General features: G+C 45.9%; 1 protein-coding gene across 4 annotated transcripts in view; it reads right to left on the minus strand.

Annotated features, from left to right (window-relative positions):
• FASTKD1 (FAST kinase domains 1) overlaps window positions 1-2,282 on the minus strand; it is a 62,072-nt gene extending 59,790 nt beyond the window's left edge. The window contains exon 1 of one of the 4 annotated variants that reach the window (XM_053596265.1): window positions 2,225-2,282. The gene's annotated coding sequence lies outside the window, so the exon portion shown is untranslated. The other 3 variants (XM_053596264.1, XM_053596266.1, XM_053596263.1) reach the window with 3 other exon arrangements.
• Window positions 2,283-14,091: the final 11,809 nt, after the last annotated feature.

Raw genomic sequence — 14,091 nt, forward strand, 5'->3', positions numbered from 1 at the left:
CAAGAGAATCACTTAAGCCCAAGAGTTTGAGGTTGCTGTGAGCTAGCACACCAAGGCACTCTATGAAGGGCAACACAGTGAGACTCTGTCTCAAAAAGAAAAAAAGGGACTTCTGAGCAACACCTGTAGCTCAGTGGGTAGGGCACTGGCCACATACAACGAGGCTGGCAGGTTCGAATCCAGCCCAGGCCTGCTAAAACAACGGCAACCGCAACAAAAAATAGCCAGGCATTGTGGTGGGTTCCTGTAATCTCAGCTACTTGGGAGGCTGAGGCAAGAGAATTACTTGAGCCCAAGAGTTTGGGGTTGCTGTGAGCTGTGAAAGCACAGCTCTCTACTGTGGGCAGCAAAAAAAAAAAAATTAATAAATAAATCAAGTAATAGTCCAAGACATGTTAAAGCAATGTAAGAACTAAAGATAATTATGAAAAACTATAATTTGTTTTAGAATATATTATACATACTTACATTTATTTATTTATTTATTTATTTGAGATAGAAACTTACTTTGTCGTCCTCGGTAAGTGCCATGTGTCACAGCTCACAGCAGGTTCACACTCTTGGGCTCAACTGATTCTCTGGGCTCAGCCTTCCAGTAACTAGGACTACGCACCCACCACAACACCCGGCTATAGTTGTCATTGTTGTTTAGCAGGCCCGTGCCAGGTTGGAACCCTCCAGCCCCGGTACATGTGGCCGCCACCCTAACCACTGAGTTACCGGCGCCAAGCCCATACTTACATACTTACATTTATAATTGAGAAACAACAGTTACAAAAGCTGGAAATAAAATGGTATCACGTAATAGTTTTGTAACATGTTACAATTTACAAAGAACTTTTTTTTTTTTTTTTTTTTGCAGTTTTTGGCCGGGGCTAGGTTTGAACCCTCCACTCCGGCATATGGGACCGGTGCCCTACTCCTTTGAGCCACAGGTGCCACCCCCTTTTTTTTTGAAACGGAATCACTCTGTCGCCCTGGGTAGAGTGCCCTGGCGTTATAGCGCTCAGCAACCTCAAACTCCTGGGTGGAGCAATCCTCTTGCCTCGGCCACACAATTAGCTACTTGGACTACAGGCACGCACGACAATACCCAGGTAATTTTTCTATTTTTAATAGAGATGGGGTCTGGAACTCCAGAGCTCAGACACTTCACCGGGCTAGGTCTCCCAGAGTGCTAGGATTATAGGCGTGGGTCGCCGTGCCTAGCCCAAAGAATATTTAGAATAATTGATCCTATAGAACTCTCTCAATTAGGGCGGCGCCTGTGGCTCAAGGAGTAAGGCGCCGGTCCCATATGCCAGAGGTGGCGGGTTCAAACCCAGCCCTGGCCAAAAAGAAAAAAAAAAAAAACTCTCTCAATTAAACTTCCAAGTAGATATCATCACTTCCATTTTACATATAAGGAAAAGTAGGTTTAAAAAAAGTTATAAAACTGCTCTAGTACTAGTGAAGCTGGGTCTACAACCCAGTTCTTTGTACCTGAACAATCTCAATTACATCAACAAACCACCATCTTGTTATTGAATCAGTATGCCTTACACCCTTCACCATGGGTATGCCAAACTAACTGTTAACAAGCAAAAATAATACAAATGCACTGGCTACTCTGCGGCAATCAATACAGGATCCTGACCCACAACCTACACAAGAAGTCCCTGTGCAAAGCAAAGCAAAGCATACTTAGTATCCATCCATAACTGAAAGTGGAGGCTGCTCAAAGGGTAGATAGAATACAGTGGTGTTGAGTCCCCACTGAGGGATCCTGGGGAAGTCACGTAACTAAAAGAGGGATAGGTTGGTGGTGTGAAAAGCCCCAGTGCACGATAAACACCGACCGGGATCCCCTCCGCCAGGCACACAACACAGCTAAACAAATGAGCGGAAAGGGTCTCGGTAGTCCCGGTTAGGAGTGGACCCAGCCCTGCCCGAGTCCTCCGCGCTTCAGAGAAGGTCTCTGTTTGTCAAAGGTATCCTGCATCCCTGGCCCGAAGACGTGTTGGATGAGTAAAGAAGAACCGCCGCCGCCGCTAACAGGCCCTGACTTGCCAGCAAGGTTTTCCCTAAACACCTATTAACTTTTCCGGAAGATCCCGGGGGAAAGTCTGGTTACAAAGGCTTGTAAGTCAGGATTATTGGTCTCTAACAACGAATGCAACTGGCTCAGTTGTCTCGCTCACCCCTCATACACCAGGATTTTTAGCCTTTCCTCGACAGACATCACCTTTCCCCACGTAGTCTGTCCCCAAGCCAGGAAAAAAGGCCGAGCAAGAGCAGCGTGCGTTGCGAAAGGCACTGACTACATATCCCAGGGGGTGTTGGGCGAGGTCAGCGTGGACGTCGCTCACGTATTTGGGGGAATTCTGGGCGTTGTAGTTCCTTATTGAGACAGACGCGGTATGTCTCAACCTGCACTGAAGACAAAGTCCTTCAGGTCAGTGTTTCTTTACCATCTGAGGTTTTTCCTCCAGTCCTCAGAAAACTGATATCTATATGCCAAAAATAATTTAGTAAAATTAAATTAGAAAGTGTAAACATGGGGCGGCACCTGTGGCTCAGTGAGCAGGGCGCCGGTCCCATATGCCGGAGGTGGCAGGTTCAAACCTAGCCCTGGCCAAAAACCAAAAAAAAAAAAAGAAAGTGTAAACATGGAAACGACACAAATAGATTTTTGTATCTTATTATTTTAAGTATATATGAAATAGCTCTATCGGGTAGCTATAAAAGTATCAAAACTCTAACTCGCATGCTGGGCGCGGTGGCTCACGCCTATACTCCTAGGATTCTGGGATGCCGAAGCCGGTGGATTGCCTGAGTTCCCGGTTCCAGACCAGCCTGAGCAAGAGACAGACCCCAGTCTCTAAAAATAGCGGGCTGGAGCTGGAACATATTCTTCTTAGCAAAGCATCTCAGGAATGGAAGAAAAAGTATCCAATGTACTCAGCTCTATGAAGCTAAATTATAGCTTTCACATGAAGGCTATAACCCAACTACAGCACAAGACTATGAGGAAAGGGCCAAGGAAGGGAAAGGGAGGGGGAGGTTAGGGTGGAGGGAGGGTAATGAGTAGGGCCACACCTAAGGTGCATCTTAGAATGGGTACAGGCGAAACTTACTAAATGCAGAATACAAATGTCTACATACAGTAACTAAGAAAATGCCATGAAGGCTATGTTGAACAGTTTGATGAGAATATTTCAGATTGTATATGAAACCCGCACATTGTACCCCTTGATTGCACCAATGTACACAGCTATGATTTAACAATAAAAATAAATAAATTAAAAAAAATTAAAAAGTGTAGCTGCTCTGGAGGCTGAGGCAGGAGAATCGCGGAAGACCAGGAGCTGGAGGTTGCTGTGAGTCCTGTGACATCATGGCACTCTACTGAGGGCGGTAAAGTGAGACCCTGTCTCTACAAAAATAAAATAAAATAAAATAAAATAAATAAATAAATAAAAATAAAAATAGCCGGGCGTTGTGGCAGGTGCCTACTCAGGAGGCTGATGCAAGGCAATCACTTGACCCCAAGACTTTGAGGTTGCTGTGAGCTGTGACGCCATAGCACCCTACTGAGGGTGACATAGACTCTTCTCAAATAAATAAATAACTACCTTTAGTCCAAGCAGGGCAAGTGGCAATACCTTATCCTAATTTGGATGGTTTTCTACATCAATTCCAGGATGTATGTAATTTTTATTGTAGACATAGGACGTTGCTTACTTTCTGGGTTACCTCAGATACAAAGGATGGTCCAGGGCGGCGCCTGTGGCTCAGTCGGTAGGGCGCCGGCCCCATATACCGAGGGTGGCGGGTTCAAACCCGGCCCCGGCCAAACTGCAACCAAAAAATAGCCGGGCGTTGTGGCGGCCGCCTGTAGTCCCAGCTACTCGGGAGGCTGAGGCAAGAGAATGGCTTAAGCCCAGGAGTTGGAGGTTGCTGTGAGCTGTGTGAGGCCATGGCACTCTACCGAGGGCCATAAAGTGAGACTCTGTCTCTACAAAAAAAAAAAAAAAAAGAAAAAAAAAAAAAAAAAGGATGGTCCATTATCAATCTGTGTGGAGGAAAGGAGCCTACGAGCATTCTGATGACCTGTGAGATCATTGAGTCCACTGTGTTCAGCTTCTTGGAGAAATGGTTCCCCAGGTTCCCACTGGGAGTCTACTTGAAAAAGTCTATGGGTAGCCACAGAAGAACACTGTGCAGCATATCCAGGTGCAGATAGAGGAAAGCAAGGTTTTTCCAAATGGACACCGCCATGGAGTAGCCAACATGGTGATTCCTTGAGGAGGAGCTGCTAAGCTGTTTCTGCAGCTGCCTGCCCATGGCATCCATCAGCAGCATGCCATCCTCCATCTGCCTGGCCTGTGGGATGCTGCCACCTGTCATCCTCTCATCCACTGAGGCCTGTTCCTGCTCTGCACTGGTATAAGAAGACAGGAACTCACAAAGTCCCAGTCTTGGGCTGGCAGCCCCTGGAGCCCATTTCGGAATGAGTTCCTTCAGACAGGTTCTGGGTACCTCAGATTCTCCTTTCTTCTTTTATGATAAGACAAGCCTCTACTCAGCCTGAAAAAAGTATTTACTGATACAAACCTAGGAATTTGAGTGAAATGGCCAGTCACATATTGGGCTCCCTGTGCGGAAGATTGCACTTCTTTACTTGAACTGCCCCAGTCACATAAACAGTTTCAAATGGGGGGGCAGTGCTTATGGCTCAAAGGAGTAGGGCGCTGGCCCCATGTGCAGCAGGTGGCGGGTTCAAACCCAGCCCTGGCCAGAAACTGCAAAAAAAAAAAAAAAAATACAGTTTCAAATGGGGTCCTCTCAAATGAGGTCCAACCAAATCCATCAAGGTACCACATTCTCAATGTGTGTGTTCATGCAGGTGCCTCATAAGAAGCTAACCCAAAGCTTCAGGTAGAAGAGTGTGAGAATTCTATCTCCATTTAGTTGCACCATCCCAAGTGTCAGAGCTCCAGTCGTTAGTTTTAGATATCTAAATCTGGCTAAGATACCAAGGCCCCAAGGAAAAGATCACCCTCAGTGACCTCCTTAATTGTTCTGCCAGTGGCCTGATTTCCTCTGGCAATCAGCTTGACTTTCTGGGCTAAAGTCCCAGGTGGCAATGCTACCGTCCTGATCATTGCATATTGAGAAACCTACAGAACCCCTAAACAGGCATGTTCCTGAGGCTCATTCTCTTTGTCTGGCAAAAGGGTGGTAGGATTGAGGAAAAAAACACAGTCCTTAATAACAACTCACTGCCCAGAGACAAAGAGACCATCCTCTCACAATATTGTTCCCTGGTGCGCACATCCCAGTAACTCATGCCTATAATCCTAACACTCTGGGTGACTGAGATGGAAGGATCCCTTGAGCTCAGGAGATCAAGACCAGCCTGAGAAAGAGTGAGATGCCCATCTCTACTTAAAAATAGAAAAACAATCTATGGTGCATCTTACTAGGGTACATGTGAAATGTACTAAGTGTACAATATAAATGTCTTAACACAATAAGAAAATGCCATGAAGGCTATGTTAACCAGTTTGATGAAAATATTTCAAATTGTATATAAAACCAGCACATTGTACCCCATGATGGCATTAATGTACACAGCTATGATTTAATAAAAAAAAAAAAATAGAAAAAAATAGCTAGGCATGGTGGTATGCACCTATAGTCTCAGAAACTTGGGAGACTGAGGCAGGAGAATCACTTGAGCCCAGGAGTTTGAAGTTGCTATGAGCTAGACTGATGCCACAGCACTCTGGGCAACAGAGTGAGACTCTGTCTCAAAAAAGAAAAAATACTGTTCAGTGGCTTTGAGAAGTATGCCACTGACCTGGGAAGTCTCCCACATTCTATACTAAAACTCCAAGGCTCATTCCTTGCTTTTCATACTATTTAAATTCTTCCTGATTCAGGAATTCTCAAAGCCAGGATAGTCATAAGGGCCTGTTTTAGTTTTCCAAAGGCATTTTGACAGTCTGTAGTACAGATCAGGGACTTCACATCTGTCCCTTTGAAGGCCCTATATAAGTGCTTTGTCTGAGATCCAGACACAATAGAACCCTGTCTCTTCCTAAAGACCTTAGATAAGTAGCCTGCTGTTTGGCAGTCTGTCCAATTACAGATTCCACAAGTCCCCAGATGAACTCCCATCAAACAGGGCAGGAGTGGGCGGCGCCTCTGGCTCAAGGGAGTAGGGCACTGGCCCCATATACCGGAGGTGGCATGTTCAAACCCAGCCCCGGCCAAAAACTGCAAAAAAAAAAAGAAAACAAACAGGGCAGGAGAGGCCTTTTAAAGTCCCTAATACAGTCCAGCAGCACTGCAAGGCCATCCCAGCTCCAGGATCCTGTCACTCAAATAGAAGTGAGAATTGCTCATATCATTTGTACAATGTTATTAGTGGCATGTAGATCCTACACATACCCATTCTCATTGGTATGGGGAATTAAAATGTTCTCTATACATCCCAGGGTCCTAGCAGCCTATATGGCCTTCCTCACTTTCGGTAGCTTTCTTTTTGCCAATGCTCTAATGATGTGCTGGTGTGTTGAAGCCTTCACTTTAAAGTGAAATGCTCCACAATAGCAGTTTCCTGCATGTTTCACGAAGCCCTGCCAGCTGGCCCCTCACAGCCACACCTTGCCTGGCTCCCAGAGCATGAGGCAGGCCTGGTGCTAGGGATCAATTGGCAGCCAGAAGGGCCCCAGCAGATTGTTTCTGTCTATTTGGTTCGTGACTATCGAATCCCAGCTATCAATTTGCATCCAGGGCTTCAGTGCCCCAGATACCCTTATTTGTAAAAATCCACAAATCAGGTCCCAGGGCTTCTATGAGGATATTTGTTTTTGTTTGTTTTTGAGACAGAGTCTATGTCGCCCCTTGGTAGAGTGCCGTGGTGTCACAGGTCACAGCAACCTCCAACTCTTGGGCTTAAGTGATTCTTTTACCTCAGCCTCCCAAGTAGCTGGGACTACACGTGCCTGCCACAATTTGCCCAGTTATTTTTTGTTATTGTTGTCATTGTTGTTTAGCAGACCCGGCCAGGTTCAAAACTACCAGCCTCAGTACATGTGGCTGGCACCTTAACCACTGAGCTATGGGGGCCAAGCCTCTATGGAGATATTTGGGTTGGAGCTAATAGTGAGGCATGGGACTCCTGGGTCAATTTGCACCCAGGGCTTCTATGGGGATATTTGGGTTGGAGCTACCAGTGAGACAAGGGACTCCTGGGTCCCTTCTTTCATCATCTGAGACCTGGACTTGAAGGAACCATTTGCTTTCCAGAGAGCTTCTTGTTATCTGGGGCCCTTTGAAATTTGGGACAGGATTCTTTCCAATGTCCTTCATTTGTTCCAAAAAGCATCCATGATCAGGGCATCCCAATCATACCCCATCCCAAGGTAATCTCTCCTTTCAACTGTCTCAAATGACCCTTATGTGGCATAGCCAGCAGAATGACCATAGTTTTTAGCTTACTTTAAAGGTCACATTAACCAAGTGTGAAGGATTCATGCTAATTGCCATCCCCTGGCCAAACTGACCCCCCTGCTGGGCAAGGAAAGACCTTTTCTGAACATAAGTCACAACATAATAGACATGAGATTAAAGAATTAGATGAAGCAGTGAATGACAGTGAATGCCACTGAATGACAGCAGTGGCGGGCATTCCTCTCCCCTTGCTGTGAACCACTTGGTGGTGGGCCACGTGTGCTGGTCCTTCCTCCCAACGGGTCTACTCTCAGGCTGTGCCCCTCCCAGCAGCTCGCCCCAACCAACAGCTGAATTCTGGTGGGGGCAAGAGGACCTCATTTATCAAAAACTTTATAAACACAGATCATTTTGTATACCATAAACAATGAGTTTATCTTGGCTCGGTGCCTGTGCTCAAGTGGCTAAGGCGCCAGACACATACACCTGAACTGGCGGGTTTGAATCCAGCCCATGCCTGCCGAACAACAATGACAACTACAACCAAAAAATGGCTGGGTGTTGTGGCAGGCGCCTATAGTCCCAGATACTTGGGAGGCAGAGGCAAGAGAATCACTTGAGCCCAGGAGTTGGAGGTTGCTATGAGCTGTGATGCCACGGCACTCTACCCAGGCCGACAGTTTGAGGCTCTGTCTCAAAATGAATAAATAAATAAATTAATTAATTAATTAAATAAAGTTAAAAAAAAAACAATGATTTTATGTCAAGCAGAGAGCTTGAGACTCAACATTCTAACTCGGTAGTGGCAGGTCAATCTTTTGAGTTCTGAATTTTCCTTGATATAATTTGCCCTTTACTAAAAACTTGTGCACAAGAATTGGCTATCCTAAAAAATCTGACATATCTTTGATACAAATACTTTCAAGTAGAGGTGCCACAAACCAACAGGGGTGCCAGAAGGGACTAATTCTCCTTGTCTTGCTTTATATTTAAAGGATTGGCCCAGTGTGGTAGCCAATTACACACCTGTAATCCTAGCATTCTGGGAGGACGAGGCAGATGGATTGCTTCAGCTCAGGAGTTCAAGACCAGCCTGAGCAAGAGTGAGACCCTATTGCTAAGAAAAAGCTGGGTCTTGTGGTGGACACCTGTAGTCCCAGCTACTCGGGAGGCTTAGACAAGATCTCTCTCTCTCTCTTTTTTTTTTTTTTTTTTGTAGAGACAGAGTCTCACTTTATGGCCCTCGGTAGAGTGCCGTGGCCTCACACAGCTCACAGCAACCTCCAACTCCTGGGCTTAAGCAATTCTCTTGCCTCAGCCTCCCGAGTAGCTGGGACTACAGGCGCCCGCCATAACGCCCGGCTATTTTTTGGTTGCAGTTCAGCCGGGGCTGGGTTTGAACCCACCACCCTCGGTATATGGGGCTGGCGCCTTACGGACTGAGCCACAGGCGCCGCCCTCTCTCTCTTTTTTTTAAGAGACAGTCTCACTTTATTGCCCTTGGTAGAGTGCTGCAAAGCTCACAGCAACCTCCAACTCCTAGGCTTAAGTGATTCTCTTGCTTCAGCCTCCTGAGTAGCTGGGACTACAGGTGCCCGCCAGAATACCCAGCTATTTTTTCGTTGCAGTTTCGAACCTACCACCCTGGGTATATGAGGCCAGCGCCCTACACACTGAGCCACAGGCACCGCCGAGGAAGATCTCTTAAGTCCAGGAGTTTGAGGTTGCTGTGAGCTATGATGCCATGGCACTCTACCCAAAGTGACAAATTGAGACTTTGTCTCGGGCGGTGCCTGTGGCTCAAAGGAATAGGGCGCCAGCCCCATATACCAGAGGCGGCATGTTCAAACATGGCCTCGGCCAAAAATACAAAAAAAAGAAGAGACTTTGTCTCAAAAAAAGTATTTTTAAAGGATCTATTTCCCATTCCTTTTTTTTGAGCCAGAATCTCACTTTGTCGCCCCCGGTAGAGTACCATGGCATCACAGCTCACAGCAACCTTCAGCTCTTGGGCTTAGGCAATTCTTTTGCCTCAGCCTCCCAAGTAGCTGGGACTATAGGCGCCCACCACAGCGCCCAGATATTTTTTTGTTGCAGTTTGGCCTTGGCCAGGTTCGAACCAGCCACCCTTGGTATATGGGGCCGGCACCCTACTCACTGAGCCACAGCAGCCGCCCTTCCCATTCTTTTTTATTTATTTATTTATTTTTTGAGACAGAGTTTCACTTTGTGCCCTGGGTAGAGTGCTGTGATATAGCTCACAGCAACTTCAAAGTCTTGGGCTCAAGTGATCCCTGTGCCTCAGCCTGCCAAGTAGCTGGGACTATAGGCACCCACCACAACACCTGGCTACTTTTTCTTATTTTCTTTTAGTAGTGACAGGGTCTCACTCTTGCTGAGACTGGTGTCAAACTCCTAAGCTCAGGCAATCCACATGCCTCGCCCTCCCAGAGTGCTAGGATTATAGGTGTGAGCCACCACACAGGACCTACCATTCTTTTTCAAAAGCTCATTTATCTACCAATAAGACAATTTTGGTTTGCTCTTTCACAAAAGCACAGAAAGGCCAAATTAGATTTTTTTCTCCAAGGGACACTGAGATAAAGCTTCCTTATGTTGCAACAAGACTCATAAATAACAAATAAACAGGGGATCCTCAAAACAAAAAATGCCAGTGCCTAATCAAACAAATGGGAATCCAAAGAGGACAAATGGCACCTCCAATGACACCTGAGAACGGAACTCAAATGCCTTATCAAATGGATAAGTGAATAACTGTAACCCCAAATGGTGAAGGGGTAAGTTACATCTTAAATAGTTGGAAGATTCATAAGCCTCCCTATTCAGTGACCTGAGCCTCAAATGAGTGACTCAATCCTCCTGTTTCCTGAGAATCCCCCACCAAATAGTGGCCTAGTCCCCCTACTCCCTGGGAACCACAAATGAGCTCCAAATGCAAATCAGTTTCCACAACAGAAGAACAAGGATGGTTGGGCATGGCAGCTCACGCCTGTAATCCTGCACTCTGGGAGGCCTAGGCAATGGATTGCTTGAGCTCAGGAATTGGGAGACTAGCCTGAGCAAGAGTGACACTCTGCCTCTACAAAAATAGCCAGGCATTGTGGTGGGCACCTATAGTCAGAGCTACTGTGGAGGCTGAGGCAAAAGGATTGCTGGAGCTCAAGAATTTTAGGTTGCTAGGGCGGCGCCTGTGGCTCAGTCGGTAAGGTGCCGGCCCCATATACCGAGGGTGATGGGTTCAAACCCGGCCCCGGCCAAATTGCAACCAAAAAATAGACGGGTGTTGTGGCGGGTGCCTGTAGTCCCAGCTACTCGGGAGGCTGAAGCAAGAGAATTGCTTAAGCCCAGGAATTGGAGGATGCTGTGAGCTGTGTGAGGCCACGGCACTCTACAGAGGGCCATAAAGTGAGACTCTGTCTCTACAAAAAAAAAGAGTTTTAGGTTGCTGTGAGTTTATGACGCCATAGCACTCTACTGTGGGTGACAAAGTGAGACTCTGTCTCAAAAAAAAAAAGAAAGAAAAGAAAAGAAATACAGAGCTTTTAAGGGTATGGTTTTGATTAATCCTGTCTTTGGCTAAGATAATCTAGGGACCTCCACCCAAATTCATCCAATCTCCTGTGGCGCACAGAACCAAGGGCGCTTCACTGCCCCTCCCAACCACTGGCCTGAGACAGGGATGTAGTTTTTGACCTTGAAAAGGTTAAGAAGGGTTTGAAGAGACAGAAAAGCTTTTTATACTTTTTATCAGGCTATTTGTTCTGTTACACCATGTTGCCCAAGCTGGTCTCAAACTCCTTGTCACAAGTGAGCCTCCCAAAGTGCTAGAATTACCAGTGTGAGCCACTATGCCTGGTCTAAAAACATTTCAAAACACTATAATTATTACAGTGAATCTTGCATCCACCCAAAGTATAGAATGGTCACACAAACTAATTATGTAAATGGATATCTCTTAATGGCATTATATGGCGCATAGTGTTACTTTTCCATCATAATACCTCTTTGTTTTCATTACTAAGATTATCTCCCATAACCTTGCCCTTGGGCTTGGTCCTTAACTTTATTCTCATTGATGGAATTAGAGCCAAATGGCATGTGGTACTTTCCGGTATAGTGCTTTATTTTATTTATTTATTTTTTTATTGTTGGGGATTCATTGAGGGTACAATAAGCCAGGTTACACTGATTACATTTGTTAGGTAAAGTCCCTCTTGCAATCATGTCTTGCCCCCAGAAGGTGTGGCACATACCAAGGCCCCATCCCTCTCCTTCCTTCCCTCTCTGCTTTTTCTCCCCCCCACCCATGACCTTAATTGCCATTAATTGTCCTCATATCAAAATTGAGTACATAGGATTCATGCTTCTCCATTCTTGTGATGCTTTACTAAGAATAATGTCTTCCACTTCCATCCAGGTTAATACGAAGGATGTAAAGTCTCCATTTTTTTTGGAGAGGCAGAGTCTCACTTTCTGGCCCTCGGTAGAGTGCCGTGGCCTCACACAGCTCACAGCAATCTCCAACTTCTGGGCTTAAGCGATTCTCTTGCCTCAGCCTCCCAAGTAGCTGGGACTACAGGCACCCGCCACAATGCCCGGCTATTTTTTGGTTGCAGTTTGGCTGGGGCCGGGTCCGAACCCGCCACCCTCGGTATATGGGCCCGGTGCCTTACCGACTGAGCCACGGGCGCCGCCCAAGTCTCCATTTTTTTTAACAGCTAAATAGTATTCCATGGTATACATATACCACAGCTTGTTAATCCATTCTCAGGGGTATAGGGCTTTATTATTTTATTATTATTATTTTTTTTTTTTTGTAGAGACAGAGTCTCACAGTACCACCCTTGGGTAGAGTACCATGAGGTCACACAGCTCACAGCAACCTCCAACTTCTGGGCTTATGAGATTCTCTTGCCTCAGCCTCCAGAGCAGCTGGGACTACAGGCGCCCGCCACAATGCCTGGCTATATTTTTGTTGCAGTTTGGCTGGGGCTGGGTTTGAACCCGTCACCCTTGGCATATGGAGCCGGCGCCCTACTCACTGAGCCACAGGCGCCACCCGGTATAGGGCTTTAGACACAGCCTCTTCTTTTCTCTTCCTGGCTGCTGAAACTCAAAGCAACACACTCTATCTAATCTTGCAATGACAAGGGACTGAGGTATGCTGGACTAACATGATAGGAGGAACTCAAGACCCTAAATAACTACATGGAACAGAGGTGACTTCTCAGTTGGCCTACTTACCTAAGATCTACTATGAAAGAGAGAAATAAACTATTAAAGTCACAGTATTTTGTAAAAAATCAAAAAACAAAAACAAAAAACAGGCACGGTGTTGTTGGACATTACAATGTTTTCTTTTACTTGCTGCAGCTTCCTTCTTGGAACAATTAATCTATGTCAAATCAATTTAGGAAAGTTTGGAATCTCACGGACTGATGAAGTTTCAATGTATTTGGAACCCAATATAGTACGCCAGTTTTTCATTTGTCCAAGTCAGAATATTGGGAGAAAGAAAACAACTACCATATTCTACAACGATCATTTCATAAGAGGCTAATTTTTTTTTTATTTTTATTTTTTTGTAGAGACAGAGTCTTACTTTATGGCCCTGGGTAGAGTGCCATGGCATCACACAACTCACAGCAACCTCCAACTCCTGGGCTTAAGCGATTCTCTTGCCTCAGCCTCCCGAGTAGCTGGGACTACAGATGCCCGCCACAACGCCCAGCTATTTTTTGGTTGCAGTTCAGCCGGGGCCAGATTTGAACCCGTCACCCTCGGTATATGGGGCCGGCGCCTTACCGACTGAGCCACATGCACCGCCCATAAGAGGCTAATTAAACACTAAAAAAGGGCAACAGGCTCGGCGCCTGTGGCTCAAGAGGTTAAGGTGCCAGCCACATACACCTGACCTGGCGAGTTCAAATCCAGCCTGGGCCCACCAAACAACAATGACGGCTGCAACCAAAAAATAGTCAGACGTTGTGGTGGGCACCTGTAATCTCAGCTACTTGGGAGGCAGAGGCAGGAGAATCACTTGAGCCCAGGAATTGGAGGTTGCTGTGAGCTATGATGCCATGGCACTCTACCCATGGCGACAGCTTGAGGCTCTGTCTCAAAAAAAAAAAAAAGTGACAAACTTAATTTCAAAACAAAATAAAACAAAGAATATTCCTCCAAAGAATAGAACTGCAAATGTCATCATGGCTCAGCACTAGCTACCAGTCATGGAACTGACATGGGTAATGCTGGTTCAAGGCTTCTTCCAATAGCAATATGGAGAATCATCAAAGAACTCAAAATAGGCTCTCCATTTGGTCCCGCAACCCCATAAATAAGTACCCAGAAGAAAAATAAATCATTTTATCATAAGGACATTTGCACTAGATTGTTTGTCACATCTCAATTTAAATTCACCAAGATGTGGAATCAACTCATGTGCCCATCAACCCATGAATGGATTAATAAACTATGGTATATGTATGCCATGGAATACTATTTAGCCATAAAAAGATGGAGACTTGGGGTGGCGCCTGTGGCTCAGTGAGTAGGGCACCGGCCCCATATACCGAGGGTGATGGGTTCAAGCCCAGCCCCGGCCAAACTGCAACAAAAAAATAGCCG

This window comes from Nycticebus coucang, chromosome 7 (genome assembly GCF_027406575.1).
Source record: "Nycticebus coucang isolate mNycCou1 chromosome 7, mNycCou1.pri, whole genome shotgun sequence".
Classification (NCBI taxonomy): domain Eukaryota; kingdom Metazoa; phylum Chordata; class Mammalia; order Primates; family Lorisidae; genus Nycticebus; species Nycticebus coucang.